Source organism: Panthera pardus, unplaced genomic scaffold, assembly GCF_024362965.1.
Source record: "Panthera pardus isolate Hobbes unplaced genomic scaffold, ASM2436296v1 HiC_scaffold_24, whole genome shotgun sequence".
Taxonomy (NCBI): Eukaryota; Metazoa; Chordata; class Mammalia; order Carnivora; family Felidae; genus Panthera; species Panthera pardus.
Genome location: NW_026526810.1, coordinates 89470294 through 89497224, shown reverse-complemented (window position 1 = coordinate 89497224; position 26931 = coordinate 89470294).

The window sequence follows — 26931 nt, the reverse complement described above, 5'->3', positions numbered from 1 at the left end:
ATTTACAAGGCCCATTGTTATTTGGCTGCTTCCAATGACAGTCACTCTTATTGTCTACCTAATTGTCACTTCTTCTCCTTCTTATCAACAGAATTTTGATTTTTTGAGAAGTGTCAGTATCCCCAGGTGATAGAACAAGACTAATCCAAGTCAATTACATTGCTGGATTGGTGGGTAGGGGGTATTGTGAACCACTTCAGGTCAATAATACACAACAGACTTTTGTTAGTTTCTGAGAATATATATATATATATATATATATGTATATGTGTACATATATATGTATATATATACATATATATGTACACATATACATATATATGCATGTATATCTATCTATCTATCTATCTATATATATATACATATATATATATATATATATATATATATATATATATATATATATATAGGTTTTTGTTTCTTGTTGAAAGGAGATGATGAAGTTAGCACACTGGCCCTTCCCCATTCTTTCTGCCATGATTGTAGACATAATGTCTGGAACCATCATAGCCATCTTGTGACCATGAGGAAAAGACCTAGAGAATCACAGAGGTGTTGATGTACTTATTGGTCCCTTAACCAGTCTCTTACTGCTATTGCTCGAACCCTAAGCTCTTTCCTACCTCCTGGCCAGGCCTAGGCACTTGTTCTCCCTATGCCTGAAACTCTTTTCTCCCATATCTTTAAATGGTTTGCTTATCTCCATCCTGGTCTCAGCTTGCCACCTCACTACCACCCAATCTCAAGTAGCACAATTCCTGCAACTCCTGCCCAAGCACTCTACCGTGGTTTATATATTTTGAAATAGCACTTAGGATGTGAAAATATCTTGTTGATTAATTGACTACTTTTAAATAATCTGTCTCTCAGTTATAATGTAGGTGTCATGAGAGTTGGGATGTTTTCTGGCTTGTTGAATGCTGTTACCACCAGCACTTAGACTAGGACTTGGCATACAGTAGGTACTAATGCATGTTTGTTGGATAAATGCTTCAAAATACTGGTTGTATTTGGCCATTCTCTTAGCCTCTTTGAGTTTCATATTTTTTCTTTTGAAAAAATTTTTAATGTTTATTTATTTTTGAGAGAGACAGAGACAGAATGTGAGTGGGTTAGGGGCGGAGAGAGAGGGAGACACAGAATCTGAAGCAGGCTCCAGGCTCTGAGCTGTCAGCACAGAGCCTGACGCAGGGCTCGAACTCACAAACTGTGAGATCATGACGTGAGCAAAGTTGGACACTCAACCGACTGAGCCACCCAGGCGCCCCATATTTTTTCTTTTGAAATAGAGATTACAAGTGGTACCATTTATTAACTTTTTTTAAATGTTTATTTATTTTTGAGAGACAAAGCACAAGTGGGGGAGGAAGAGAGAGAGGGAGACAAGGAATCCAAAGCAGGCTCCAGGCTCTGAGCTGTCAGTGCAGAGCCCGATGCAGGGCTCTGACCCACAAGCCATGAGATAATGACCTGAGCTGCAATTGGTCAGCTTAGCCTACAGAACCACCCAGGCGCCCCTAAATGGTACCATTTTGATGCACTACGCAGTGCTGTGAAAGTCAAATGACATAATGTGTGTACAGGTACTGGGGAATAGAAAGCACCAGACAGTGCACACTGTGAGATTGAGATTGTTGAGTGATACCTGGCCAGTCTCATTTCTGAATGTCTCTGCCATATGCATCGCAAATTTCTCTCTTTTATTAGACTCTTGTATATGCAGAAAAGAGTTATGAGCTTAGGAATCTGGGAAAGTAAAATCAAATGATTTGATTGCAGTGTTTATTGCCGAGACACCTGGGAGCACTCTGGTTGCTATGTTTGAATGTGGCATTACTTGGTCTGGGGACTACGGAGTGAATGAATTTGAATTTAGTGTACCAAGGGTAAAGTCAACATACAGGCAGTTGCTAGCAGAGTAGAATGATAAAGGTGTGATTATCTGAGGAAGGTAATTGGGGATTTAAAAATCAGACTAATCATGAGAATAAAGTCAGCAATTGGGCTTTATCAAAAGAAGGGAAAAAGCAGAAGGAGGCATTAGGGAAAGATGTCATTGAGTTGGTAGAAACAAGCATATGAAGGTATTTTTGGCTGATGTTTACAGAGTTCATGATAGGGGAAAATTAAGAAAATGAGGGAGACTATTTGTTGATAATTTAAAAACGTTAAGTAGACCGGGCAACATCACTCTCTCCATTGTTTGCAACAAAATATAAAAGCTTAATAAAGAGGACAAAATTTAATTATTAGCCAGAGAGAAACTGATGGAAATTCTAAGATGGAAGAAGTAAATATAAAACAGAGTTCTTTGATACCAGTCCTAACTTATTGGAGAAATGACATGTTGCAGGGGAAGGAATCAGAACTGCATTTGAGTAATTATTAGTTCATTGGTGAAATAACATTGATTAGTTATTTTCTATGTCTAGACATTGCTCAGTGCCGAGAGTACACCATGGTCACTACCAGAGGGAATAACTCCAGAGCCTATAGACAAGTTGGCACACAGTTTTAGTAGAGGGTGCTAATGATGTCATCAGGGAGGACAGGGTGCTTTGAAAGCACATAGAACATGTGGGAAGTATGTACTGGAGGAAACGATGTCTCGGCTAAGACAGCAGATGTGCCAAGCTGGTTTGTGCCACAGGGCCTCTGTTCCACCCGTTTCTTCTGCCTGGAATGCTACCCCCTGACCTTGACTCCTTGATATTCAGTTAAAAGATCACTTCCTCAGAAAGGTCTTCCGTGACTAGCCAATTTAAAGAAGTCTCACAGATATTTTCTACCAAATCACTCTTTATTTCATTCAGAGCATTTATCATTATATGGTGTTTTCTGGTATTTTTATCATTCATATCAGAATATGGGCTCCATGAGGGCCTGAGCCTTGTCGGCCTTGTTCATCATCGTATTGTCAGTGCTTAGAGCAGAGCCCGCCTCAGAAGTGGTAGCTTAACAAATATTTGTCGAATAAACAAATAAATAAGTGATAATGGCAGTTGGCAGACAGAATGGGCGAACCAAAGAGAGAGGAAGAAAGTGTTCTGGTAGAGGACCCAATGGTTGTTATGAGTTCTACTTGACTCCCAAGTCCCTACAGGGTTTGTTGAAGAAATTGGCTCATTGCTCAATGAGCTCATGGCTCAAAGGCCCTCCTTTGCCTGGGTAGGGGTTGACTCTCTTGTATTGGTGGAATTTCCTTTCAGTCTGATCCTATTCTACTGCATATTTCAGAAATTCTATTTAAACTCTGTTGGCACACTTCCCTGTATTCCAGCTCCATTACAGAGGTTTTCATTTTCAGATTTCCTTGGCCCCTTCAGTGGGATTTAGGGAATGAAAGGTGCTTCTGTGGGTTCAAGTCACTAGCTTGAATTTGCAAGTCTGAAGGGAAATTTTACTCTTAGGTAAATTTGAACCCAGTTTATTTTCCCCCATAGACTTTCTGGTATGTGTTCAGAAAAGGAAACATGCTTCAAACTACCCTGAAAAATGCAGAATTAGGAGGAAGAAGTTGGTGTAAAAGCAGTTAAAATTCATCTCACACATGTTGCATCTAACACACCCAAATGTTTGGGATTAAGCCCATTAGCACCGTCTTCTGTGACTGTGGGTAATCAAGTCCAAAATGTATGTTGCCACCATGGAGCTGGCTTGGTACAAAGCTCCCTTTTAGACCTCATGGTCCCTGAGTAGTTTATAGTTCAAAATACCAGGAACTGCAGTAAAATAAGGTAAGGGAGAAGCTGTTCATGAAAGATCTCTTGGAGCAGCTGCATGCTGGTAGACTCACCAGGCTCTAGAATTGGATTTTCAGGTTCAGAAAAGTAATTCTGTTGCTCTTTTGTTGGGTGGCAGCCAAGCTTTCATGGTTCTAATTTATCCACCTGAATGTCCTGCTTTACATTGTTCTGCCCAGCCTATTGCCTTCTGGAGAGAAGGTTTACTTAAGAAACCACATGCTTAGGGGCACCTGGGTGGCTCAGTCACTTAAGTGTCTGACTTCGGCCCAGGTCACGATCTCACAGCTCATGAGTTCGAGCCCTGCGTCAGGCTCTGTGCTGACAGCTCAGAGCCTGGAGCCTGCTTCAGATTCTGTGTCTCCCCCTCTCTCTGCCCTTCCCATGCTCATGCTCATGCTCTGTCTCTCAATAAATAAAAAAAGAAAAAAGAAACCACATGCTTAACAGACAGTGATTTTAGAATAAATCCATATGGAAGAATGAATAAAGGTCCAAGAAAAGCTAAAGTCTACTTTGAAAAGGGGAGACAAATTGGAAAGGGATTTGCCCCACTAGAAATTAAAGCATATTGGAATACCAGAATAATAAAAACAATAGGATTCTTGTACAAGAACAGAGAAGTAGACCTAATGGAACAGGACAGAGAATTTTAAGATCCAGGTATATACAGAGACTTGGTTTCTGATGAAGATGCCACTGCAAATAAATAGCAGAAGGAAGGTGTAAAGAGGTTTAATGTTCTTCCCTCCATTTTCTTCCTTCCTTTCTTCCTTCTGTCCATTTTCTATGTGAATTGCTTTACCTTGCTCTTTTTACTCTTCCTTCCGATGTGGTAAGAAAGGTGGGTCCCTGCTCTGGAGGGGCCTCACCCCACTTTTCTACCTTAGGAGGCCAATGGCAATGAAGCAAAGGAGGTGGTGTTCAGATGACTGGGACCTATTTCTGATCTAACCTGGAGTCACAGGAGACTAGGGAAGGATTTATGGGTAAAATTCTAATTAGAATAACTCAAATGTAACTGAGCCTCTTTGGGGGAGCCCAGGCCCTGCTCCATATCCATCTTTAGGCATTTCAACGAAAAAAATCCAAATTCAACACTCAAAACTTTAGGCAGTAAGGTGGGTTTACTGAAGGATTTACAGAGAGTTGGGGAGAGGATTTACCTGGACTTAAAATTCCTCATTAGCATCTCTGCCTTGTTTCAACTCTCCTGATTCCCACTCCATATCCAGAATCTTTCCATCCCTGTAAACTACTTTGGCTCCACCTCTTGCACACTTTTCTCAGAAAATCCAAAGAAAGCTCCCTGCTTCGATGGCAGAAGGAAATATATCCCATAACTAGTAATTTATTTTCCCTTTGCCTAGAGTTTACTCTGTAGGTATACCATCCTTTCTTGCTTCAGGAAAATTGTAGGTGGCTATCCCAGATTTATAGGCTCCAGATCCTGGCTAGCACTTTCTAGGGTGGGGTGGGGGCACAGCTATAACTAATTTTGGTTATAAAGACTGATGTGTGTTCCTTCCTAGATTTTGCAGTATGGCTCCTATTTTGGGCTTTTATCTTACCCTGCACATTCCTCACGGACTATTTCTGGTGTTAATGATCTTCAGTAGTGGGTCTTCTGTCACTTTTGTGGAGAATGGGCTTATTGTTCGAAATCCACGTATGAGAAAAGACTAGAATAATGACTTTTTCTTGCTGCATGAATCTTTAAATATTCATTTCCTATTTATTTGATGGAGATGACAGGTACTCTCCCTTTTGTGTGGTTAAGATAGAAAACAAAGTTTCAGCAGAGGACAGAAAAAAACTTTATTTGGGAAGTACAGGAATGTGTAGGAGTGTGTTTTTGATTCCAAGTCTTATTACCTGGCAAGAACAATGCTTATATCTTTTATGTACACTAAGTGGATATTCTTCTATATAGGAAGTCTCCACTCTAATCCTGTCTTTTCTTATCTGTCACTGACATGGGAGTCATAGTCAATACACCAGTGTTTGAAAATAATCTGAGAGTGGAGAACTGGGGGTGAACTGTGAGATCATGACCTGAGCTGAAGTCGGACACTCAACTGACTGAGCCACCCGGGAGCCCCTAGAAGTCTCATCCTAATTATGGCACCAAGCTTGAAGTCTAGGATCTTGTGATCTGCATGAGGTCCAGATGAGGCTACTTATGTGGGGAGCTTCTTGATCTAAGGACCTATGAACTGAAAAGACAAAGTTATATAGCTCCCTAGGGAGAGTGGCTCCCTAGTCCACAATACAGTCTATTCTATAAGGAATGGCTGGCATTTGCAGGTGAGTAACTTTTTCACTCTGCTTCTTTCTTGTAGAAAGCTGGAGGCCCAGAGGCTTTTCTTCATTTTTAAGTGTCTCAGTCTATTTTAGTCCAAGCTGGCATTACTTTTACAAAATCTAAAATACCTGTGGGTTTCTTGAAGAATCTGATTCAGATCTGCTCCATTCAGTAGAAGTCCCATCTACGATTCTGAGAGAGGCGTCTTTCTTCTACAGGATCCTTACCAGGCTGCAATGGGATGATAACTTTAATGAAAGTGCTTTCTATAGCTGAGAAGGCCTGCCAGTCACTGCCTGAAATCTTTCAGAGATATTAACAAATGGGCATGCAAGATCCCCTTAACTTGATCTTTGTCCTGAGGTTGTTTCTTACTTTGGGAATCTTTGAGGGATTAGAAAGGAAAATCTATTTTGTTGTCTGATCAGCAAGTTTTGACTTCTCTCTGTAGCCTCTGAATTCGGCTTGCAAATGGAATCGCTCTTACTTTAGCTCCTTTCTTTCTTCCCTCATCTTATCATAATCTGATAAAATAGGCCGATTGACATTTTTAACATTCTGCCAGGACATCATCTTGCTAAGGTCTACACTTTCATTATGCTTATTTTTTTTATCTTCTAAGTTACCACGCATGATAGTTTTGCCAATTGTTTCTTTATTACATAATGTGGGGTGCCACTTTTCCAGCCTGCGATGACACGTTCTTCATTGCTCTGTCAGCCTTGGCTAACAGTTTTCTCACCATTTTTTAGAGTTGCCTAAACGTTTTTTTTTTGTTTTTTTGTTTTTTTTGTTTTTTTTTTGCTGCTTTTCCAGGCTCTACCTGCTGCCTGGTTGAAAAGCAAGACTTTAGATTTTGTTATATTAACATTCTAATTCTGGAACCAATTTTTCTCCAGTTACATTTTGCTTTGTAACAAATCACCCCAAACTTAGTGGCTTAAGACAAGAAACACTGATTGTTTCTTGTAATCTGTGGGCAAGTTGGGTGGTTCTGATTTGGGCTGGCTAGGCCAGGCTGGGAGGTTTAGGATGATGGCCTTGCTTGTTTGTCTGGCAGTTGCCAAGATGTGTATGGGGCAATGGAGCTGAGTTGGCTAAGTGTCCTTCATCATCCACAGACTGGCCTAACCTTCTTATACTGTGGTGGTTGCAGTTTCCTAAAAGTAGCAAAGAAAGGAAGCTCTTTTTGAGTCTGCTTGAATCAAGTTTGCTATTATTATCCTGTTGGCCAAAGCAAGTCATATGGCCAAGCCAAGTCAGTATGGAATGGGAATACCTAAGGGAGTAGATAGGGATGGGAACTATTGCAGCCATTTTTGCAAGCCATGTACTGTATTTGGTATGGCCAGTATCCCGTTAGGATTTCAATTTTTATTCATGTTTGTTCTGTTCCACAGTCAGAGGCTCCCCCAGAAGCAGCATATGATATTTGTATTTATATTTTCCTCTACTGCCCAAATCAATGTATACATACAGTATTCATGACAATAGTAGGAAATTTCTTATCTGCATAGGTGATGAAATGAACATTATGAGATTAAATAAATAATTCTTTCCTCATTTTTCATAAAGATCTTTCTTGTGAGGATTTTCACATATTTAAAAAATTATTTCTTTTCAAAATCCAAGTGTTGTTAACGTGAAGTGTTATTAGTTTCAGGTATACAATATAGTGATCCAAGAATTATAAACATTACTCAGTGCTCATTGCGATAAGTGTGCTCTTAATTCCGTTCATTTTTTTTCACCCATCCCTCTCCCACTGCCCAGCTGGTTCTCTATATTTAAGGGTCTGTTTTTTTTTTTTTGTCTCTTTTCTCTTTGTTTGTTTGTTTTTTTTTCTTAAACTCCACATGAGGGAAATCATATGGTATTTGTTTTTCTCTGACTGATTTATTTCAGTTAGCATAATACACCCTAGCTCCATTCATATTGTTATAAATGGCAAGATTTCATTCTCTTTTATGGTTGAACAACATTCCAGTGTGTGTGTGTGTGTGTGTGTGTGTGTGTGTGTGTGTGTGTGTATGTGTGTGTGGTGTTTTACATATATCAGATCCTTTCCCATATCTTGGCTATTGTAAATAATATAGCAATAAAAACATAGGGGAGCACATATGTTTTTGAATTAGTGTTTTTTTTTTCTTTGGGTAAATACCCAGTAGTGGAATTACTGGATCTTATGGTAATTCTATTTTTAATTTTTTGAGGAACCTCCATACCATTTTCCACAGTGGCTGCAGTAGCTTGCATTCCCACCAAAGATGCATGAAAGTTCCTTTCTCTCCACATCCTCACCAAAAATTGTTTTTGTGTTTTTGATTTTGGTCATTGTGACAGGTAATTTACTGCTTTGTGGTATTAACAATTGTAGCTATGACTATTTAAAAAACCAAAAGTATTTTTTTTTTTTTTGAGAGAGAGAGAAAGAGAGAGTGTGAATGCGGCAAAGGGGTAGACATAGAGGGAGAGAATATTTTTTTAAAAGTTTATTCATTTATTTTGAGAGAGAGAGACAGTGAGTGAGCATAAGCGAGAGAGGGACAGAGAGAGAGAGAATCCCAAGCAGGATCCTCTCTCAGTGCAGGGCCTGACATGGGGCTTAATATCACGAAACTGTTGAGATCATGACCTGAGCCAAAATCAAGAATCAGATGCTTAATGGCCTGAGCCACCCAGGTGCTCTGGAGTCTTCCAACTTTTATATTGACAGTGTTCCATTAAGAATCTGCAAAGGAGAGACTCATAGTGGTGATATCTAAACTGAAAAAAAAGCAACAGCTCAAGGTGGTTGAAGAGAAATGGAAAGCAATAAGAAAGCAGATATGCAAAAAATACATTCTGGTGAGGAGAAGTAAATCAAAAGAGTTATTTAAAAAAATCAGCCTTGGTCTATGTGATGGGTATTTTTATGTGTCAATTTGATTGGCAGCAAGGTGCTCACACAGGCCAAGCATTATTTTGGGTGTGTCTGTGAGAGTGTTTCTGGATGAGATTAACATTTGAATCAGTAAACGGAGTGAAGCCCACCTCCTTATGTGGGTGGACCTCATCTAATCAATCCATCTAATCAATCGAAGGCCTGAAAAGAACAAAAAGCCTGACCCCCCTCCCCCTCCCCCCAGGAGTAAGAGGCAACTCCTTCTGCCTGTTTGAGCTGGGGCATTAGTTCTTTCCTGCCTTTGGTCTTTCTCTGAAACATTGGCTGTTTCCGTGTCTCAAGTCTGCCAGCATTCAGACTGGAATACATCACTGGGTCTCCTGGGTCTCCAGCTTGCTGACTGTTGATTTTGGGGCTTGTTAGCCTCCATAACTAAGTGCGTCAATCCTTACAATAAATTTCTTCAGCACACACACACTCACACACACACATACACACACACATACACACACATGTACACACACACACACATACTTCCTTTTGGTTCCCTTTCTCTGGAGAACCCTATTAGGGGCTAGAAGGTTAACTGCAAAGAAAATACAAAATAGATTTAGAAAGAGATGTATGTATGATGAAGATGGATTTTATTTATTTATTTGGGAGAGAGAGAGAGAGAGAGAAAAGGGAGAGAGAGTGAATCTTAAGCAGGCTCCACACAGAGCATGGAGCCCCGCGTGGGGCTTGGTTCCATGACTCTGGCATCATGACCTGAGCTGAAATCAAGAGTCAGATGCTCAACTGACTGAGCCACCCAGGCGCCCCATGAAGATGTATTTTAGAGGAGAAATTGGCACATGCCAGACAGAAAGGGTCTACACCACCTCTTCCGAGGCTCTTCCACTCCAGAACTGTTGAAAGGAAGACAAGAATAAAAGTGTAATAGCCACCATTAGGTTCGCAGTTTTCTGTGAAAGAAATCATACATGTCACTGCAGTAGAAGAACACACAACAGGTTGATTGGAAGATGTAGCAGCACCCAAACCAATGGGCGGAAGGCCGGCAGTAGTAGTCATAGGCACCTGCAGAATCCAGCAGGGTGGGTGGCAGGGAGGTGGCTGCAGGGCAGAGAATACGTTATATTTAGCATCAGCTTCTGCATACCTGGGAGTTGGCAGAATGGCAAAATCCCCTAAATATTTCAAACAAAATATTAACTGCTCTGGAAGCCAGGCTAACTCTTGGGCTTGAGGAAATTAGTAGATGAAGTGAGAGCAGAATTAGGAGTTCTCTTTTGAAGGTGCTTTAGGGGTGGATATTAGCTGAAAAATAGTACCTTAAATGTTTCAGTGTCACTAATGTTCAAATTAGACAGTGCCTTGAAAAATAGGAAATAATTACAAAGCCCATTAGAGTTTTACAGTGGTTGTGGGAAAAATAGTAGAAATAACCTTTCCACATTTAATGAGGGAGTCCATTTAAAGGCAAGTTTTGATGCAGTGAGTATGCATTTATGACAGAGGGATATTTTGTTTAATTATCCTGTTCACAGAGAGTATTTGTGCCTCATATATAAGATGAATACAGGTGGGCTGTACGGATTACTTCCTTTTATAAGATGTTCAAATAAAGAAAGTTGAAGGACGATGATAATGAGAATTTGAAAACAATTTATAAAGCAGAATGGAGTTTGGGATTCTTATAATTAAAAATTACATAAGGCATTTGTTAATATTTTTTTTAGAAGACTTGAAAATTAGGGGAAAAATCACTGACTGTTCCAAAGCCTCAACCACAATCGCTATTATGATTTTGGCGTGTTTTCTTTCTTGAACTAAAATGTATTTTAAACATAGTTTTAGTTGCAGTCGATGCACATTTTTCAACTGGCTTTTGTCATTCAACATTCTGTTACATGCAACAAAAACTGTAAATTTAAGAATGTTTATACAATGGAATACTACTTGGCAATGAGAAAGAATGAAATCATGCCATCTACAGCAACATGGATGGAACTGGAAGGTATTATGCTGAGTGAAATAAGTCAGTCAGAGAAGGACAGATATCATATGTTTTCACTTATATGTGGACCTTGATAAACTTAACAAAAGACCATGGGGGAAGGAAGGGGGAAAAAATAGTTACAGAGAGGGAGGGAGGCAAACCACAAGAGACTCTTAAATACAGAGAACAAACTGAGGAGGGGTGGGGGGTGGAGGAGAGGGGAAAATGGGTGATGAGCATTGAGGAGGACACTTATTGGGATGAGCACTGGGTGTTGTATGTAAGCCAATTTGACAATAAATTATATTAAAAAATAAATAGAGGTATTTGGGTTAAAAAATGTTTAATATCCTTCTCTCTCTCTCTCTCTCTCTCTCTTTTTGCTTTAATGGGTACCTGACTTTTGTGCCTACCTTTCCCAGGTACACAGAAGTCTAGGGTTGCTTTAGAACAAGTGTCAAGCGCCAAGTCAAAGGCCAGATGCTGGCTGGCGGCTTACTCCATGTCTATTTTACTGGCCTTCTTTGCTAACAGAATCCTGGTTTTATCCAGGTGTTTTCATCCCCTTCATGATTCAGGAGATAGCTACCCAATCCGTGGCTTACAAGTCAATCTTTGGTCTGGCTGATAAGGTATGAAGTTGGGGAAATTTGCCTTGCTCTTAGGAAGACACCAGAAGAGATGTTCTTTTACGCTATGTCCAGGGTTGTGCCGGTGGATGGGAGAACCAAGTTATGAAAGGAACCTAGGATAATATTGATGAGACTCTAAATCAACTAGCTCTGCAACCTCTAAGCTTCTTTACTGTTTACGTACATTTGACTTGGGTTTTCTAGATTCAAGGATAAAGGATGCTAATTGAAAGACCAAGGTCATATTTTGTTTTAACATTCAAAATGGGATCATGCAATTAGGTCAAGAATGTTACAAGTCAGATTTGAGAGATTTACTAATTCTCTAGTTCCTCTCACTCTCTCTGGCCTCCCTCCGCCCCCCCCCCCCTCCACCCCCCAACAGCATACTGGAAAGATTTAACTTGCAGTGTTCCCCAGTTGGGTACTGGAGATATGCCTGGCAATCCCTAAGATTTAACTGGGATTTAGAGAAAGAAGGTATGTCTTAGGGACAGTAAAGGAAAATCTCAATCTTTCTGGCCTCAGGGCTGAGGAGGGGAGAAAAGGCTAAAGAGAGAGCAGGAGGGAAGGAGGGAGGGAGGAAGAGAGAGAGAGAGAGAGAGAACTAAACATTCAGATGTGAGTTTCTTGAACTTCTTTATCTAGTCTAAACTCAGAGTGGCGGAGGTACATTCTTCAGGATAATTCTGAACAGAAAGAAGGGGATTATTGCCTCATTTCTCCTTGACCACAGCCAGAGAGAAAAGTAGTTCAAGATGTTCAAGCAAACGGCAGGGACCTGAGATTAGTTTTTCGGGGTGAGTTTTTTCTGTGCAACAACAGATGCTAAAACAAGAGCCAGTGGGTTTGCTACAGGACTATTTAAGGCAGAGACAGGGATGGATGTGCGACCAGTGGTCTGGGTGGGGATCTGGCTGAGGCTCAGAATTCTTCAAGAGGCCAAGTCATCCAGGGAATCCTAACACACCTGAACAAGAGACCAGACTATATGTTATCACAGCTGTGGATCTCATCTGTGAATGCAAGTGGAGCACTCTGTAGATCAGAGGATGCTAGCCAGAAAATAGTTAAGGTTCAGCCAAAGCTAGGGGCCCCGTTTTCTCCCCTCAATATCACCATATACCTTTGTACATTCTCTTATAAAAGGTAACAGTCTTGCTGAGAGAATAAGCAATTTTATCCAAGAAAACCTGAATAACACTTGAAGAGATTATCATTACTATTATTACATTGGAGAAAATCTCAAATTGGGCAGAACTGAAAAAGGTTATTCCCTGCCCCTCCCCATTTAGCCAATGAAGGGGTTCAGGATGACCCAATTAATTACACACAAAATAAGGATGTTGCATAATCTTTATATTTCAAAACTAAAGTGTGAGTTAAATTATATATATTTTTTGTGTTCCAACATAGTCTTTATAATTACAGCTTATAACAGTTGACAGTTTTTCATTGATTTACAGTTTGTGATTTAGTTTAATGACTCCCAAGCATTGTACATTTAGGTTAATATAAATAATGCTATGACAGACATCTTTGAGCATACAGAATTCTCTGCATTTTGGATTATTTCTTGAATGACATTTCTGCACTGGGTTTTCTAATTCCAACAAAATGATAATTTTATTTTAATGACAAATTATTTTCCAAAAAAGCAATTCTTTTTTTAAATTAATTTTTACAAATGTTTATTCATTTTTGAGAGAGAGAGAGAGAGAGGCAGAGCATGAGTGGGGAACAGGTAGAGAGAGAGGGAGACAAAGAATCCAAAACAGGCTCCAGACTCTGAGCTGTCAGCACAGAGACTGATATGGGTCCGAACCCACAAACGGTGAGATTGTGACCTGAGCTGAAGTTAGATGCCTCACTGACTGAGCCACCCAGGTGCCCCTCTAAAAAATCATTTCTGACTTATATGGCCACTAGTACCAGGATATCAGTTACAATTTCACTCTGGCATTTAATATGTTTTTTTTTCTACTACAGTAAGTGAAAAACATTTGTATTGTTTTCCATTTGCATTTCTTTGGTTATTAGGTCAATGGAGTATTTTTAAAAATTCATTTTAATCCAAAATGATTATTTAGTGTTTGTAATTTATTTCCTCATATACCATCACGACAATGAAAATATTTGTTTACTACGAAGCAAGCAGTTTAGTAGATTCAATACTCAGTACTCTGTGCCCGTAGGAGGACATTAAGAAGAATGGCAAATGGGTGGAGCTCTTCAGAAGCTCATGGTGCAGCTGTTTTAGTTGGGAATGCTCCCTTGGTGCAAAGCCCTGTCCACAAGCCTTAGAAAATTTCCACCTTGCGCTGTACTTGGAGCCTGGCACCATATTGTCCTTTACAAGTTTCTGGCTACAACCTGTAAGAAGGAAGTTTTGTAAAACAAACAAGCAGTATAGCCTCCCACTCTTGAAAATCATCCAACAGCCAATATTGTAAAGTTTCGTGGCTTTGATCTCTTTTCCTTTGCTTGTTCGCCCTCAGTGAATGGGTCCCAGCAGGCATGCATTGGTTATTTGACCCGCCCCGCGGGTGTGCAGATTCCTGTTCTTCTCATCACACCGCGCTGCACTGTGTGTGAGCCTGCTCTGACATCTTCCAGAGTCTCACCGCCCTGCTTTGGAAGTCAGCATCTGAGGAGACTACAGAGGGTCAGAAGGATGACTGAGACCTCTCCCTAACCCCACCATCCTTCTCAACTTTCCACAAATAGTGTAATGTGACCTGTCCCCACTTATCTCAGTGATCCTTAGTTCACTCTCATTGGACATTTTGGAGAAAAGTAAAATTGCTGTCAGTGCTTGCCATCTGAAGAGCCTGCCTCCAGCTGCTCCTGGAGTAGACCTGCCTTAGGAAGGGGCATCTATTTCCCCAGGTAGTCGGTCCTGAAGGCTGAGATCAGAGGTCAAAGTTTTTTGTCTAGTCAAGCTGAGCTACACATATGAATATGAACGTTTATCTAATTTTTTTTATTGAGGTGTGACAATAACGTTATATTAGTTTTAGGTGTACAATATAATGATTTGACATTTGTATGTATTGTGAAATGATCACCACAATAAATCTAGTTACCATACAGTTATAAACTTTTTTTTCTCGTGATGAGAAATTTTAAGATCTACTCCCTTTGCAGCTTTCAAATATGCAACACAGTATTATTAACTATGGTCTCCATGGTGTGTATTACATCCCTGTGACTTATTTATTTTATGACTGGAAGTTTGTACCTTTTGACCTCCTTCACCCCTTCACACATATTGCTCCCTACCTCCATGCCTCACCTCTGGGCAACCACTAATCTTCTCTGTATCTATAAGCTTGTTTGTTTGCTTGTTTAGGATCCACATATGAGTGAGAGCATATGGCATTTATCTTTCTCTGTCGAGCAATATTAAGGAAGAATTCAACCACAGAAGGAAAAAGAGCTTTTATCCCACCAAACAAAGCAATTTTAATTAGTGTATATTCCAGATTTTTTTTTTTTGGCCATTGCTTACCAAGTTGAATTGTAATGTACACACAGCTTTGTAGTTTGCATGTTTGCTTACATGTCTATAGAAACAGGCTTCCAGGTTGTTATACAGTGTTATGTAGATGTGGTTTACTTCACAAGATGAGACATGGTGACTCCATGTGCCTTGCCAATGATTGGCCTGGAGGTGCTCAGGTGACCTAGCTGTGGCAAATGTGATGTGTGAGGATCTTCTGGGTGTGCTTCCAGGGAAGGTAAAGTGCAGAGAAAGAACCATTCCTTCTGCTGGACACTGTTGTGTTTGTAAGTGTTGTTACCATGAGCCTAACTACAAAACTGGTAAACACACTGAGGATGGCAGGTATTTATTAAGTGCTGCTATGTGCAAGATTTGTTGCTATGAGTTAAATGAGCACCCCATAGTCCTTGCTTTCCAGAATGCTATGATTGACTGGGGAAGACAAAGAGTCCCGAATAATTATAATACAAAGTCCATGTGATGCTTCCTCTAACACTATAATTATTGACCTGTGCATGTAAATAAAATCTCCAATGATTTACCAGTTAGCAGTTCTAGGTTTGAGCCACCTCTCCATGACCTGATCTGGTGACCAGAGATCAGCAGCAGGGTTTTGGTTGGAACTCATCATCAAACATCCTCCATGGGAAATCTTCCAAAAGTCAGTCATCAACTTCCTTCCATCAGCTTTCCACCCAAGAAAGACACTTTAGTGTAGGGCAGTATGCAATGAGGAGGTTGGACTATGTGGGCTCTAAATCTCTTCTAATTATTAACCAGGTTACATTTTATACGTCTCCCAGACCAAGTAATAATAACCTGGCATGTGAACAATTGAATGAATGGCTCTCTACAAGCGTTTGTTTTTAGTTTTTTTTTTTGAGAGTGTCAAAAATTATATGAATGTAAAAAAATACAATGAGAGGAAAAGCATAAAGCGCATGGATGTTTGGTAATCAGGAGAAAGGTGGAAACGAATAGCAGCAAGTTAGATATACTTTGCAAATTGATAAAACAAAACTCAGCCAATTCTATTTTGGATTGTAAAAATAAAATAGAAAAATTACAGGACAGAAAAATTATGTATCTGAGAATAGATAATGAATTGGAGGGTGACCTGACTGAAAACTTTAGGACTCCGAAAGGCACAGAGCTAATTGATCTTCTTCATGTTGTGTCGTGTTTCCTCCTATCGGTTTAGCAGGTCACTGGCACTGATTGGATGGTGAGTCAGAACAAATAAAAGGCAACTTCTTTTTACTTGGTGCTCTCAGCACATAGATTTATTGCCCCTTGTATTTCAGCAACAAATATAGAACTAAGACTGAAAATGACAAGTTTACAAGCAAAGCAGGATCTGTGGTTGAACACATACTCCAGAATAATGAAATTTCTTCCTTGGAAACCAACTGTTACCCTGGAGGTTAAGATAGAGAATGTTCCCTGTGCACCATGTTCAATTGGCTAGATCCACATGTTAGATGTATAAACACAACTCATATTGACTTTGACATACCATAGCTTCAGATCTCTTGATGTATTAGTTGCTGTAGGTACTGCTACAGATTGCCTGACCTTGCTTTGAAAACATTGCTTTCCTCCAATTACTTATTGGTAATTTGTTAGGAAAAAAACCCTGAACTAATCAAATACTCACTATAAAAGTAGACGCAGAAGGAAGATAATTTAAACACGTTAGAAGACAGTCTTCCATCTGTGGAACTTTTCAAGTCAGATACTGCTTGGCACTAAAGTGTATTTCTTGGGTGGAAGGTTTGGAAGTTGATGACTAACTTTTGGAAGATTTCCCTTGGAGGATGTTTCATGATGAGCCCCAACCAAAACCCTGCAGCTGGTTTCTGGCAAACTGGAGGTTCTTTCCCTCTGCAGAGCATTAGAATTAGAATGTCTAAGCCCTTTTAGCTCAAATGTTATCAACCAATTATATTTGAGCTTCTGCTATGATTGGGTTAAGGGCAAGTTTGAACATTCATCTGGATTGAAAACATTAAGACAGATGGAATTTAAGTCATTGGATGTAATTAGAGATGAACAAAATGACAACATTTGAAGTACCCAGGCAGAAAGTATCTCGATATATTGCAACTGCCGTACATTTTCAAACTGCCTTGAAAAGGTAATTCTTTTTTCATTTAAAGAAAGAAATTGCAAAACAATGTGAAATAAAACAAAAAGAAGTTAAAATAATGGCTAATCAGAAAAATAATTGTTCAAGGGCTCCCCCCTAAATAGCTTTCTAAATTGTGGCTACTTTTTCTGACGCAGTATTTTGTTTTGTCTTTGTGTTCATGAAAAACCAAGACAATGCATGGGGCACCTTGGTGGCTCAGTTGGTTAAGCATCCGATTTTGGCTCAGGTTATGATCTTGTGGTTTGTGGGGTCAAGCCCCACATTGGGTTCCTCACTAACAGTGTGGAATATGCCTGGGATTCTCTCTCTGCCCCTTCCCCAACTTGTGCGAGGGCTCTCTCTCTCTCAAAATAAATAAACTTAAAAAAAACTCAAAACAATGCAAAACAGAATGCAGTTTTTCTAATTATAAAAATAATTCATGCCTGTATAAAATTTGTGTTACACAAATATATAACAGAAGAATGAAAAAGCTTCACAGTTGTACCCTCAGAGATAATCACTATTATTATTCTGCTGTGTATTCCTTCATGACTTATTATTACATATTCCTTTAACATATTGTTTTTCGACATATATGTTTATTTAGTTTGTTTTATCTTTTTTTCAACCCTCAACTTGTTTACATTTAACTATTCTTTTTGAGGGTTGAAACTATTTCATGGTAGGTGGTCTGCATATTTTTGTAACACATGAAAGTGTGTGTGTGTGTGTGTGCGCGCGCGCGCGTGCTTTAGGATAAAACAGGTGGGAGAATTCATGGAAATAATGAAGGTAAATTCATACTTCTTGAAAGAATAGTGTACAAGCAATATCCATTTTCTTACTGCCCTTTGTGTTCTAGTCTTATTTTTGCTGGAATTACCTGTCCAAGTCAACAATGACTGTTGGCAAAGCCAATGAGAATTTTTCTATCTTCTCACTTGCCCTCCACCTGAGTTGTTTGCTCCTTCCTTCCTGCAATATTCTTTTCTCTTGGTCTTGGTGATACCATCATCCTTTCCTGATTTTCTTCGTTCCTAACTAGCCTCTCTGTTCTTGCCAGCCTCTATTGGAATTCCTCAGGGTTAAATCCTGACTCTCCTCATGTCTATGCTCTCTCTCTCAGTGATATGATCCTTCCCCTGAATTTAAGTAGCATCTCTATGCTGATGATTCTAAGTTTTTGTCTATAGTTGGACATTTCTTCTGGGCTCAGGACTTCTATCTAACTGCCTTCTTGATATCTCCCATTGGATGTTTCGCATGTATCTTAAATTTAGCATCAAAGCTGATTTCTTGAGTTTCCTCTCCAAACTTGGCCCTGTTTAGTCTTTTCCATCCTGGCATTTGTTTCCCTATCCATCTAGTGACTAGAGCAGAAGCCTGGTAGTCAGCTTTGACTCCTCTTTCAAAAATGTCTTGGATCCATCTTATTTTCTCTTCCTGTGACAGCCATCATCATCTCTCCCCTGGACTATTACCATGACCCTCTATTTGTCCCTTTTCTTCTACTCTGACTCTTTTCTATTCTAACCAGAGTAGTCAGAGTTAAAGCATAAGTCATATCAATGTGCTTCTAACAATCCATCAGAATCTTCTCAGTGTTACAAAGAATATAGTCAAACTTCTTACCATGGCATACATGTGCTGGGTTGCCTTGGCCTTGTTTTCATCCTCATCCTGTATCTCAGGATGAATTCTTTTTCCCTTTCTCACTCTGCCTGGTGTAAAGGAAACTCCCAAGCTCTTTCATTCAGAGGGCCTTTGCAATCGCTCATTCACTTACTCATTTACTCAGATCATCCATTTATTTAGTAAATATTTACTAAGACCCACCCATGAGTATCAACCACTGCTTTCGGTGTGGTCACCTAGGGTTATTACGCATGTGAGCTGGCATCTGGCATCTCTGTATACACCGAGATGAATTTGCCTATGAAGATTGCACACATGTCTTTGTAGCACTCCAAGTTAAAATACATTCATTTTAAGACAAGAAAAGATTGCTGCTGTATTCTTTCACACTTGAATTGTGGTGTTAGAGTTATAAATTTACATTGTCTGAAAAACTGCTTGAGCCCAAACTGTGATGTCAGGAGGTAACCTATTTGCATGTCAGCTTTCTGTGCTTCACATATACATGTATCATAATGGCTTGTGGTTTTGATTTTTTGCATTTTAAAGAAGTTTGCATTGGGGGGGGAGTGCATTTTCTATTCATCAGCAAGGGGACATCTTGATCCTGTGCTTCACAATCACCAACTTAAAGTCATTATCACACTGGAAGAGCAAATGAACCAGGGCCTAAAGAGCAGGTCAAAAATCATATGGAAAATGACCATATTTTGCAACATAGAACTTTGGCACAATATAAATACAATAATTATACATTCAGATCTCATTAGTTCTGAGATATCATCTAATAATGTCCAACAATTGGCTCCCCAGCAGGTGCACTCCAAATGTAATAATGTTCTTGAAGCTTTCTTTACAGAATCACTTTTCAAATGTGTACAAATTACCTTGTGCCAGCCTGGAGAGTTCTTTTAGCATCTCAACTCAGGTTTCAGAGGAATATTCATTAATTAGGACTTTTTCAGACGGATTCCCTTGCTGACAAGGAAAACTTCTGACACATTGCTGAGATGATACTAAAGTTCAAACCTTGTGTGAATGTGTGTGTGTGTGTGTGTGTGTGTGTGTGTGTGTGAGAGAGAGAGAGAGAGAGAGAGAGAGAGAGAGATTCCTTTGAAGGCAAAATTTTCATTCCCAAATTTAGAATGTTTCCCAAGATTGAAAAAATCCCAAGATTGAAAAAAATCTTGAGGACAGGACAATATCATGGTGTTATTATTTTTCTCTCCTTCCCTGACCTACTTCACTCATTGTCTTCTTTGAGATCCACCTTGTGATAAGGAGAACTCAAGGGATGTGGATGGGGATCTCTTCTTGACAAAGGACCATGCTCTTGTAGGGCATGTTGAAAATGTGAAGATGGTGTTCATTTCCATGAAACACTGTTACAGAACAATCACATACATAAGAAACAATCATAAAATTGATGTATGATTCCATGTGTATAGATACACATGGCTTATTTTGTATGTTATTTCCATTCTGTAATGTTATTTGTTACACTAATGAAATGCACTTCATTATAGTTTACCTATTCTGGATAAATAATATAATTTATTATTCATCCTTACTGTGAAAGATGCATCAGTATTCCACTCACTTTCAGAAGATGCTAGTGAGATAACTTTTTGCATGAGAAAAACTTCTGTAAGGATTACAGCTGTGAATCTCCTCACTTGAAGGACCATACAGTTACCCAAATCCTCAAACCAACTTTCTTTTTCATGAACCAGATTTGGAACATGAACAAGAAGCCATTACTACAGTAGTGTGGAAACAGGAGAGAATTCTAAGTTTAAATATCACTGACTTCTCACACACTTTGCATTTTCATAGCAATTTCTCCAAAGTCCACAGGGGAAAAAAAGTCAAAATATGAATGCTCTGAATGAGTCATGTTGTACTCAAGGGAATTAAGTTATCTTATTTTTGTGAGTTATTGAACCTGACCATTTGATTTATTTCCTGTCATCTGTTTTGTATATTGTATATTGGAGTGAAGAAGGGGTGAGTGAATTTTCATAACAGCCCAGACTAGGTAAGAACAGTAGAGATCATCTCCAAAACAAGAAGCTCCACTATGCTATCCCTGACAGGTGAACCTGAGTTGCATTTTTCACATTTTCAACAATGAATTGACTCATCATGTTGGCCTATTCTGTTTTCAGAAAGTTTGAATTGTTAGAAGTTCTTTTCCTTCTTTTCTTCCTTCTCTTCTTGTCTTTTCCTCCTTCTTCTGTTGGAAATGAAAATCTCACTTATTTATACTTTCATCCAGTGTTCCTCCAAAGCTATGTAGAGGGATCCAAATCTTTCTTCCCCACATTGGCCCTTTTTGTGATTGACACCAGCTCTCTTGCTAGCCTCAGGGAGTCTGGCACCAAAGGTAATCACTCCAGTTTCATCATCCATCCTTCAAAGACAGATTTCTTGGCCCCTCATTCTTGCAGGAACCCTTCTCTGAATGAGCTTTAGTTTATAAGTATCTCTCTCAACTCTTGGAATCCAAACTGCAAGGTCATGCTGTAGACAATGGGCCAGACCTTCCAAGTCCTAAGCACTACGTTCTATTAACTAGTAATTGAACTATTGGACACTCTACTTCCACCAAATTTACTTTTTGTGTCACTCACACCATATTATGGATTCATATGGTGATGGCAACGGAAACCCATGGATCTTTTCCTTAAAAATAACTTTATCCTTACAACAGATACAGAATATTGTTATTGTAGACACTTAAAAACATACAGATAAGGAAACAGGAAAAAAATCACCTAAGTGTATCCTTCATACTTTAAAAATGTATGTATTTAAGTACATGTGCAAACACAAATTTGTACATGATATAAAAATGAATACTAGATATATCACTTTATAATCTTTTTCAGCTTTTTTATATCATAAAAAACCTTTTTAAGTGTTTATTTATTTTGAGAGAGAGAGAGAGAGAGAGCGTGAGTGGGGAAGGGGCAGAGAGAGAGGGAGAAAGAATCGCAAGAAGGCTCTGTGCTGTTAGCATAAAGCCCAACTCACAAACTGTGAGATGATGATCTGAACTGAAATCAAGAGTCTGACGCTTGACCAACTAAGCCACCCAGGTGGCCCTTATATCATAAAAAATCTTAACATGCTAGTAAATATGAAATTACTTGATTATATTTCATGCCTTTAGAGTATTACATTGTGCAGATATACCACAGTTTATTGAACAATTTCCTTCTTGATGAACCATTTCCCTGTTATTTAAGTTGTTAAAAATTTTTTTCCCATAATAAACAATGCTGCGATGAACATTCTTGTGTACATATTTGCATATTTATTTGATAGATTTCTGGCGGGGGAATTGCTAAATCAGAATATGCACCACTCCAGAAAATGTTGACCAATTTGCACTTCTAGCAGCACCCAGATCAGGCTCCTTCTGATTGATTCTGATGATCAATAACCTTGTTATACAAGGGTGGTTGGGAGCCAAGTGTACTACACGAGCTTGAAGATATGGAAATGGGGACAGTATGCTGGACAGATGCTTAGGTAAGTTGTTGGATGTGTGTGCATGTATTGTCTGGCAGATTTCCACATACACGGAAATTGGCAAACACCCAACTAAGTGTGTGCAAATGAGGGAAGGTTATGTACCAGGGCTTAGGGGAGGATGGGAGAAGGAGGACAGAATTGGTGATGGCATGGTGAGCTACATGGATAAAAATCACTTTGAGGGTATTCTTTTAGGTGCAGGCAAGAGTCCTGCAGGATTTAGTTCATGCGATTGGATTCCTTGGTCAGTTTTATACCCCTAACAGGGAAAAAGAGAATTTCTGATGCTGACATCTCTGCTCAGTTCCTTATGTTGTTCCCATGGCTCTGGTAGCCACTCCTCACTGGGACATTTGCCAGCCTGCCTAGCTGGGCTTCCTGCTGAAACCTGGTATCCTATCTTCCTGTTCTAGTCTCCTGGAGTCTGCAGATAACCTTACCTTCTTCATGTGAAGTTTTACTCCCACGTCCCTCTTATACTTAGATTTCTGTCTCTGGGAACAAGAGCCATCTTTCTATTGCCATTTTCTAGAAATTAACATGGTTTCTGTATTATAAATTTCCTGGGAATCCTGATGATTTGAGAAACAAATAATTTGATATGACTTATTAACAATTTTTTGGTAAATATTTTTGCATCAACTGATTAAAAAAAAGGAAAAACCCTTTATCAAGTTTTCCAACAGGCAGTCCTTTGTCAGCCTAAATAAGATACAGTCAGAGATTCTCATTCTTTAGCTTGACACCCCTCAGTAACATGTTATCGCTCTCAGGGCAAAGTGCACACGGCTCAGTGCCGTCTTTGGTACCTACATCCCAGCAAACCCTGCCTTGTTCTTTATGCCCAGTCACTCTACACCCTTTATTTTTTTAATTTATCTTGAGAGAGATAGAGACAGCATGAGCAGGGGAGGGGCAGAGAGAGAGGGAGAGAATCCCAAACAGGCTCCACCTTGTCAGAGCAGAGCCTGATGTGGGACTCAAATTCATGACACCGTGAGACCATGACCTGAGCCAGAACCAAGAGTTGGAAGCTTAACCGACTGAGCCCCCCATGTGTCCCTACAGCCTCTTTATCTCAGATACACACCTTGTCATTCTTCCCTCTGCGCCTCTGCTCCTTTCCTCTGTCTGGATGTTCTGCTCCTCTTTCTCTACCTGTGAACTATTACTTGACCTTCAAGTTTGGGTTCAAGCATCATTTCCTACAGGAAGGCTTTCCTGGTTTTCTCCTTACTCCATGCCCAAATGGACCAAATGGACCAGGGCATGTGGTGAGATGGAATTGAGTGCACACTCCTCTGGTTTGCCTTGGCTGTGTGATATGCCTCTCTCCACAATAACAATAAAACCATGGGAAGAAAAGCCACAAGTAAGTAAAGTGAATGTTGATTAGAAGAAGAGTAACCTATGGTTTGCTAGTTCCATCCAGAGGTAAGGTCTGGGAAGGAGTTTTGGAGGGTCTTGAGCAATAGACAAATGAAATCCTGAGGTAAGGACTATTGATTTTATGTAGAAAAAGGGTAAAATGATGATGCCAGATTTAGCTGTGGTTGGTGTAGCCAATAAACTGAGTATGTGTCTGTGTTGCCTCCCATGCCCTTCTGATGCCCGTGTGCCTGGTGGGGAATCTGAAGGGAGAGGGCCAGTGGGTCAGCCACATAGAGACCAGCCCCTCCTAGAGGACTGAGGATCCTGGAGGGCCAGCTCAGAACAGAATGGACCTCCTCCCATGGATTCCAAATGTCTCTGTTCCTACATCTGTCACTGTCGCTCCTCATACAGGCATTGGACATTGTGAGTCCTTTCCTGGGCTTTGCCAGTTTGTTGGGCCCCATGCCGATTCTCTCCTTTTATTCTCTATGTCTGGACATTCATATCTTCACACCTTTCTTACCCCTTTGAGCTTGCCAGTGAAACACTTAAAAATTCTGTTTCCTTTGAGTAAATACCCAGTAGTGGAATTACTGGATCATATGGTATTTTTAATTTTTTGAGGACCTTCCCATACTGTTTTCCATACTGGCTGCACCGATTTACATTCCCACCACAGTGGTGAGCACTGGATAATGTATGAAATTGTTGAATCACTCAATTGTACACCTGAAACTAATATAACACTGTATGTTAATTACATGGGAATTAAAAAATTGAAAATTAAAAAATAAAGGCTCAATATTTCTCTCAATCTGTACTCCAGACTAGTGTCCTACGTTTGCATCACCGGAAAAGATCATTAAAAAGCTTTCCCAAACAAAGGAGTTGGTTTTACTGTTAACCTATACAGTCATTTCACAAGCAACTATACTAATTTATTTCTGAAAGCAAACTTTCTTTCCTGGGCCCACTATAGAGAGAAATGGAAGAGGAGTCTGGAGAAAGAAACTTGGTCTCTGAGTCAGAAGACATTGGTTTAAATACCTGTTTAACCATGTGCACCCAGGACCTGAGGCATGCCCCTAAATTGTTCTAAGCTTTACTTTTCTTATGCTGGATATAAGAGTATTAATAACTGTTGTTACAAGGACTAAAGAAGATAATGCATGTTAAGATGACCAGGACAGGGACTGGCTCAGAGCAAGTACTCAAAAATGTAGTTTTTGTTTTTTTTAAAGATAATCCTAATTTCTAAATTTTAGTCACTAATGTGACGATGGTCTTATTTTTTTAAATGTTTATTTACTAATTTTTGAGAGACAGAGAAAGAGAATGTGTGCATATAAGTAGGGGAGGGGCAAAGAGAAAGAGAGAGGGAGAGGGAGAGAATCCCAAGCAGGCTCCTCACTGTCAGCACAGAGTCCCATGTGGGTCTTGAACTCATGAACTGTAAGATCATGACCCGAGCCAAAGTTGGCTGCTTGACCAACTGAGCCACCCAGGTGCCCCAGAAATGGTCTTATTTATCCTTATTTTCCTTTGGGTCTCATAGTCTCACACTCCAGCCAACCTTGGCATTATCAACCTTTCTAAATTTTGGCACTCTGGGTTTTTTTTTTTTTGTTTTGTTTTGTTAAAAAAATTTTTTTTAAACCTTATTTATTATTGAGAGACAGAGAGAAACAAAGTGTGAGCAGGGGAGGAGCAGAGAGAGGGGGAGACACAGAATCTGAAGCAGGCTCCAGACTCTGAACTGTCAGCACAGAGCCCAACACGGGGCTTGAACCCATGAACCATGAGATCATGACCTGAGCTGAAGTTGGTTGCCCAACCAACTGAGCCACCCAGGCGCCCCGACAGTCTAACTGTTGTAAAGCTACATTTCATTGTTGTTTAAATTTTCATTTGTCTGATTATTCATGGATTTGAGTGCCTATTCATGTGGTTGTCAGTCATCTAGGGTTTCCTTTAATGTAAATTGCATTTTGTAATCTTTTGCCTATTTTTACCCTGAGATTTCTGTCTTCTTATTTTGGATATAGGAGTTATTAATCCAGAACTGGTAAGGCTTTGTAAATATCTTCTCCCACTCTGTTAATCTTGTACATGGTATTTGTTGTTAAACTGAAAAGCTTGATTTTGACGAAGCCTAATTAATCAATATTTTGTCTCTTGGTTTGTGCTTTTGTAGTTTAAGAAGTCCTTTTCCCATCCTTAGGCCACAAAGTTATTTTACATTTTCTTCTAGCCTTCATAGTATTTAGGTAATTGTTATGGAATGAATGCTTGTGTCCCCCTCTCCCCTATTCATAAATTGAAACCCTAACCCCCAATGTGATCGCATTTGGAGGTGGGGCCTTTGGGAGGTAATGAGACCATGATGTGGAATCCTGGAGAATGGGATTAGTGCCTTTATAGGAAGAGACAGGAGAGAACTTGCTCTCTGTTCTTCACTACTCGAGGATACAATGAGAAGGTGGCCATCTGCAAACCAGGAAGCAGGTCCTTACCAGACACCAGATCTACTGCCATATCTAATAGCTGGTAGTGTATCTGTAGTGAATCTATATATAGATTCAGTTAATTAAAAAAAAAAATTCCCTTTGACTTTCCTGAAAAATACTCTGCCTCTCAGAGTGAACTGATATCAGGGTCAACCAGTACCAAAGGATGTTACCTGTTCTTTGACCTTGTTGAAGTTTTAGTTTTGGAAAGTTTAAGGATAATTTTTCCTGTTTACAGCTAGATTTAGGGAAACTGGTTCCAGTAGATGGAGCTCTTTCTCAATATTTGTTCACTTTACCAAGGTGGGGACATGCTTTTCACCTTTCTTTTCTGCAGTGGCTTAGTCATAACTTACAACAGCATCTGAAATCAGCATCAAATGTAGGTTATGTCATTCTGTAAAATGAGCTTTGTCCTAAGGTGTTTACTGGAACAGCCATGGTTAATTTCTTTCTCAGATCTGATCAAACGCTAGAGCTTTCTCCCTTTGGATTATCTTTATCAAAGACCTCAAATGCCTACCTTTTACTATGAAGCCGTGTCCAGTTCCAAGATCAAATACCGCAGCTTTTGATCTGAATTCTAGTCATGCATATCAATGACCTGGCTTTTGTATTGTATGGACTTTGTTGCTGTACATCTTCTGTATATTAACAATTTTGAAGGAGG